The following is a 7151-nucleotide window of genomic DNA, read 5'->3' as shown; positions in this document are numbered from 1 at the left end:
ATGCACAAGTGTTTTATTGTGGCAACAGTAAAAATTGTACCAGAAGGAAAAGGCTCCTGAATCAGCTATGTTATACATTGTTGTTTTCTTCGCTAAATTCTGCAGAACTATTGAAATTTTGTACAAAGACTCTAGAACTATGGCATATTTATCAAGAACTCTGAAAAAAATATACATTTCTGAAAAGAAGGGTGCCAACTTCACAGTAAGTGAAAAGACCTTCTCCTTAAATTGCAATTATCTCTCAAACTATTAGCTGCACAAAAAAAGGTTATTTGTATTTTCGATAGAACTATTGTGGCTCTGTTGAGAACTGTCCTCAGAACTGTTGTACGAATTTACTTTTTGCAAAAATCGACAAAAAATCGTTTCGATGCCACAATTTTTACGAGTGCTATTGGTGTCTTCGCTAAATTCTGCAGAACTATTGAAATTTTGTACAAAGAACTTTAGAATTATGGCTTATCTATCAAGAACTCTGAAAAAAATATATATTTCTGTAAAAAAGGGTGCCAGCTTCACAGTGGGAGCTCTTATAGAGTTCTTAATTATGTTGCGATTTCCTCTTAAACTATTACCTGCACAAAAAAATACTACCAGGATTTTCGATAGAACTCTTCACGTTGTGTCCAGAACTGTCATCAGAACTGTTGTACGAATATATTTATATTTTCTGTAGAGAAAGTGTGTACCACATTAAATCAATTTATCTCTTAAACTATTATAGCCATAGAAAAATGTTATTGGGATTTTCGATAGAGCTCTTGGGGTTCTGTTCAGAACTGTCCTCAGAACTGTTGTACGAGTTTAATTTTTGTGAAAATTGACAATGAATGTTTTCGATACGAAAATGTTTTCGAATATTGTTGTTTTCTTCGCTAAATTCTGCAGAACTATTGAAATTTTGTACAAAGAACTCTAGAACTATGGCATATCTGTCAAGAACTCTGAAAAAAATATACATTTCTGAAAAAAAGGGTGCCAACTTCACACGACTGCCTCCCTGCTGTCTCTGCTACTGCACACTGTGCCGCGTGCCGCCACACGCCAGACCGCCCGGTGCCTGCCGTTCGCGTTTTGTGCTGAAACACAGAATCGCGTCAGATTACTTCCCCCTTGAGTCAGCACGTAGACCAACTAGGATACTGAAACTTCCTGGCAGATTCAAACTGTGCGCCGGACCGAGACTCGAACTCGGGACCTTTGCCTTTCGCGGGCAAGTGCTCTACCAACTGAGCTACCCAAGCACGACTCACGCCCGGTACTCACAGCTTTACTTCTGCCAGTACCTGTGAGGAGGGGGCGTGAGTCGTGCTTGGGTAGCTCTGTTGGTAGAGCACTTGGCTGCGAAAGGCAAAGGTCCCGAGTTCGAGTCTCGGTCCGGCGCACAGTTTGAATCTGCCAGGAAGTTTCATATCAGCGCACACTCCGCTGCAGAGTGAAAATCTCATTCTGGAACTAGGATACTACTACTACTACAACTACTACTACTACTACTACTACTACTACGTGATCAGGCCCAGTGGACCGCACGCATCTACAAATTTCCTCCTCCACTGTATTCTGTCCATTGCTGCTATCCCCCATCCGTTCACATCTACTGACACTTGGTTTAAATCTTCATGGAGTCCATTCCTCCAACGCTTCTTGGGTCTCCCTGGGGGTCTCTTTCCTGTAGGTGTGAGGCCATCTGTGATCCTCCATCCAGGCCACATGGCCGGCCCACTGCATACGTTTGGCTTTGACAGATGCTATGTTGGGCTGCTGGTATAGTTCCTCAAGCTCTTGGTTGTATCTGATCCTCCATTCCCCTGTATCTGCATCCAGAACCGGAACGAAGATCTTCCAAAGCACTTTTCTCTCAAAAACAAGGATCTTATGGAAGTCCAGTTTCCGAATACTCCATGTCTCACAGCCATATAGAACAACGGGCTGGATCAGGGTCTTGTACAGTCGAATCTTGAACTGTCTCGAGAGATATCTGGACCGAAACAGTTGTGCTAGCCTGTGGTAACATCGATTTCCTGGTTGTATTCTGGCATTGATCTCTGCTTCACATGACGACTTCTCAGTGAAAAGTGCCCCCAGGTACTGGAATTCTTGCACTCTGTTGTAGGACTGGTCCCCAACCTGCAGTGATTGTAGATGATCAGCAGTCTGACAATGACCACGCGTCATAACGAGGTACTCTGTCTTGGCTTCGTTTATGTTTAGCCCAAATTTGCTGGCAGCCTCCTTTAGTGGTTTGATCATTTGCTCCAACTCCTCTTCCGATCTAGAGAGTAAACACATGTCGTCTGCATCGGCTAAGTATGCCAGTCTCTTTCCTTCGATTTTAATCCCTTCGTTCTCTTGGAAGGTCTCGCGTACGATCTTCTCGAGGGCGAAGTTGAACAGGACAGGGGACAACCCATCTCCTTGCCTGAGTCCTGTCACAATTTCAAACTCCTCAGTTACGCGATTTCCCATCTTCACCTTTGCACTTGTTTCGTTCACACAGATCTTTATCAGTTTGATGAGTTTCTCTGCTATGCCAAACTCCCTTAAAAAGTTGAGCAGGCTCTTGCGATGTATGCAATCATAGGCCTTCTTAAAATCAACAAATAATAAAGTATGCAAATCTTTACCATATTCACCCAGTTTCTCAGTGAGCTGCCGGAGACTGAAGATGTGATCTACTGTTGACCGTCCTGGCCGGAAACGTCCCTGGTACTCCCCAATCACCGATTCTGCCGCTGGCTGATTCTGTGTATGAGGCAATTGGACAGGATCTTATAGCAGACGTTAAGCAGGGCAGTTTCTCGATAGTTGTCACATTTCAGTTTGTCGCCCTTCTTATGAGTTAAACAGATCAGACATACTTTCCATTCTGCTAGTAGTTCTTCTTTGGTCCATACTGCCTGTATCAGTAGGTGTATTCTTTCTGTAAGAGTCTCTCCTCCTGCCAGGATCATTTCAGCCTGTATTCCATCTTACCTGGACTCTTAGTCTGCTTAAGTTATCTGATTCCGGTTTTTATCTCATCCAGTATAGGTAGGGGATAATTTGCATGGGCTGTAATTCGGTACTGGAAATCAAACTGCAGTTCGGGTTCATCACAATTTAGCAGCCGTCGAAAGTACTCAGCTATGTCCCTATCATTCGTCAGGATATTATCATGGGAATCTTTGACAAATTTCTACTTGGCCTGGTGACCTTTGCAGAGGTACTTCACCTTCAGAAACATTTCTCTACTCTTGTGTCCTCTGAAGTCTGTTTCTGCTTCAATGATGATTATGTATTTCCTCTTTGTTCAACTAGGATACCGCTTCAAACAGCATGTAACTATAATTAAAGTGCAGCTACTCACTGAAGTCCAATGCGGGCTGTAATTATCGTATGTCAGCGAAACTTGATAGATTCACTAATGCGATAATGCGGAACCGATTTACGCTCGGAAAAAAATAGGTTCCAGTTTTCACCACCGGGACCAAATCTGGCACTGTACAGTATCTCATCCACGCCGCCAGTGTTCACACTGAACAAATTATGTGAGCGGTGGTTAATAATAAAATCAGCTTTATGCCTTTCGCATTTGTTTGACATTTCATGCCCATGTTTCGTTGCTAAGTGCCAGATTTGCACCTGGTGGCCAAATTTGGAACTACTTTTTGCCTGCACAGATCGGTTCCGCACTAACGCTTTAGAACGCCTACACTGCTGGCCATTAAAATTGCTACACCACGAAGATGACGTGCTACAGAAGCGAAAGTTAACCGACAGGAAGAACATGCTGTGATATGCAAATGATTAGCTTTTCAGAACATTCACACAAGGTTGGCGCCGGTGGCGACGCCTACAACATGCTGACATGAGGAAAGTTTCCTACCGATTTCTCATACACAAACAGCAGTTGACCAGCGTTGCCTGGTGAAACGTTGTTGTGAAGCCTCGTGTAAGGAGGAGAAATGCGTACCATCAAGTTTCCGACTTTGATAAAGGTCGGATTGTAGCCTATCGCGATTGCGGTTTATCGTATCGCGACATTGCTGCTCGCGTTGGTCGAGATCCAATGATTGTTAGCAGAATATGGAATCGGTGGGTTCAGGAGGGTAATACGGAACGCCGTGCTGGATCCCAACGGCCTTCTATCACTAGCAGTCGAGATACAGGCATCTTATCCGCATGGCTATAACGGATCGTGCAGCCATGTCAAGATCCCTGAGTCAACGGTCGGGGACGTCTGCTAGACAACAATCATCTGCACCAACAGTTCGACGACGTTTGCAGCAGCATGGACTATCAGCTCGGAGACCGTGGCTGCGGTTACCCTTAACACTGCATCACAGACAGGAGCGCCTGCGATGGTGTACTAAACGAAGAACCTGGGTGCACGAATGGCAGAACGTCATTTTTTTGGATGACACTCAGATGTTTAGGACGGGTGGTAGGGACAGAGCATCGAGTGACATTATACTGAGTGCACTATCCGAAAATTACCTCGAGCCATTAAACAGTGAACCGACTCGTGGAGATAACATCTTGGACCTACTGATAACAAACAGACCCGAACTTTTCGACTCTGTATGTACAGAACAGGGAATCAGTGATCATAAGGCCGTTGCAGCATCCCTGAATATGGAAGTTAGTAGGAATATAAAAAAAGGGAGGAAGGTTTATCTGTTTAGCAAGAGTAATAGAAGGCAGATTTCAGACTACCTAACAGAACAAAACGAAAATTTCTGTTCCGACACTGACAATGTTGAGTGTTTATGGAAAAAGTTCAAGGCAATCGTAAAATGCGTTTTAGACAGGTACGTGCCGAGTAAAACTGTGAGGGACGGGAAAAACCCACCGTGGTACAACAACAAAGTTCGGAAACTACTGCGAAAGCAAAGAGAGCTTCACCCTAAGTTTAAACGCAGCCAAAACCTCTCAGACAAACAGAAGCTAAAAAATGTCAAAGTTAGCGTAAGGAGGGCTATGCGTGAAGCGTTCAGTGAATTCGAAAGTAAAATTCTATGTACCGACTTGACAGAAAATCCTAGGAAGTTCTGGTCTTACGTTAAATCAGTAAGTGGCTCGAAACAGCATATCCAGACACTCCGGGATGATGATGGCATTGAAACAGAGGATGACACGCGTACAGCTGAAATACTAAACATCTTTTTCCAAAGCTGTTTCACAGAGGAAGACCGCACTGCAGTTCCTTCTCTAAATCCTCGCACAAACGAAATAATGGCTGATATCGAAATAAATGTCCAAGGAATAGAAAAGCAACTGGAATCACTCAATAGAGGAAAGTCCACTGGACCTGACGGGATACCAATTCGATTCTACACAGAGTACGCGAAAGAACTTGCCCCCCTTCTAACAGCCGTGTACTGCAAGTCTCTAGAGGAACGGAGGGTTCCAAATGATTGGAAAAGAGCACAGGTAGTCCCAGTCTTCAAGAAGGGTCGTCGAGCAGATGCGCAAAACTATAGACCTATATCTCTGACGTCGATCTGTTGTAGAATTTTAGAACATGTTTTTTGCTCGAGTATCATGTCGTTTTTGGAAACCCAGAATCTACTATGTAGAAGTCAACATGGATTCCAGAAACAGCGATCGTGTGAGACCCATCTCGCCTTATTTGTTCATGAGACCCAGAAAATATTAGATACAGGCTCCCAGGTAGATGCTATTTTTCTTGACTTCCGGAAGGCGTTCGATACAGTTCCGCACTGTCGCCTGATAAACAAAGTACGGAATATCAGACCAGCTGTGTGGCTGGATTGAAGAGTTTTTAGCAAACAGAACACAGCATGTTGTTATCAATGGAGAGACGTCTACAGACGTTAAAGTAACCTCTTGCGTGCCACAGGGGAGTGTTATGGGACCATTGCTTTTCACAATATACTCGTATATAAATGACCTAGTAGATAGTGTCGGAAGTCCCATGTAGCTTTTCGTGGATGATGCTGTAGTATACAGAAAAGTTGCAGCATTAGAAAATTGTAGCGAAATGCAGGAAGATCTGCAGCGGATAGGCACTTGGTGCAGGGAGTGCCAACTGACCCTTAACATAGACAAATGTAATGTATTGCGAATACATAGAAAGGAGGATCCTTTATTGTATGATTATATGATAGCGGAACAAACACTGGTAGCAGTTACTTCTGTAAAATATCTGGGAGTATGCGTGCGGAACGATTTCAAGTGGAATGATCATATAAAATTAATTGTTGGTAAGGCGGGTACCAGGTTGAGATTCATTGGGAGAGTCCTTAGAAAATGTAGTCCATCAACAAAGGAGGTGGCTTACAAGACACTCGTTCGACCTATACTTGAGTATTGCTTATCAGTGTGGGATCCGTACCAGATCGGGTTGACGGAGGAGATAGAGAAGATACAAAGAAGAGCGGCGCGTTTCGTCACAGGGTTATTTGGTAACCGTGATAGCGTTACGGAGATGTTTAACAAACTCAAGTGGCAGACTCTGCAAGAGAGGCGCTCTGCATCGCGGTGTAGCTTGCTCGCTAGGTTTCGAGAGTGTGCGTTTCTGGATGAGGTATCGAATATATTGCTTCCCCCTACTTATACCTCCCGAGGAGATCACGAATGTAAAATTAGAGAGATTAGAGCGCGCACGGAGGCTTTCAGACAGTCGTTCTTCCCGCGAACCATACGCGACTGGAATAGGAAAGGGAGATAATGACAGTGGCACGTAAAGTGCCCTCCGCCACACACCGTTGGGTTGCTTGCGGAGTATAAATGTAGAATGTAGACGTAGAATCCAGGTTCTGTTTACAGCATCATGATGGTCGCATACGTGTTTGCCGACATCGCGGTGAACGCACATTGGAAGCGTGTATTCGTCATCGCCATACTGGAGTATTACTCGGTGTGATGGTATGGGGTGCCATTGGTTACACGTCTCGGTCACCCTTGTTCGTATTGGCGGCACTTTGAACAGTAGACGTTACACTTCAGATGCGTTACGACCCGTGGCTCTACACTTCATTCGATCCCTGCGAAACCCTACATTTCAGCACGATAATGCACGATTGCATGTTGCAAGTCCCGTACGGGCCTTTCTGGATACAGAAAATGTTCGACTGCTGCCCTGGCCAGCACATTCTCCAGATCTCTCACCAATTGAAAACGTCCGGTCAAAGGTGGCCGAGCAA

General features: G+C 44.5%; 1 non-coding gene across 1 annotated transcript; it reads right to left on the bottom strand.

Annotated features, from left to right (window-relative positions):
- Positions 1-1172: 1172 nt before the first annotated feature.
- Positions 1173-1247, bottom strand: Trnas-cga. Its single transcript has one exon. It is a non-coding gene; the product is annotated as a tRNA-Ser (tRNA).
- Between the last annotated feature and the right edge of the window lie 5904 nt (positions 1248-7151).

Source organism: Schistocerca piceifrons, chromosome 4 (genome assembly GCF_021461385.2).
Source record: "Schistocerca piceifrons isolate TAMUIC-IGC-003096 chromosome 4, iqSchPice1.1, whole genome shotgun sequence".
In the NCBI taxonomy this organism is placed as follows: Eukaryota; Metazoa; Arthropoda; class Insecta; order Orthoptera; family Acrididae; genus Schistocerca; species Schistocerca piceifrons.
This window is presented reverse-complemented; position numbering and strand designations above follow the sequence as displayed.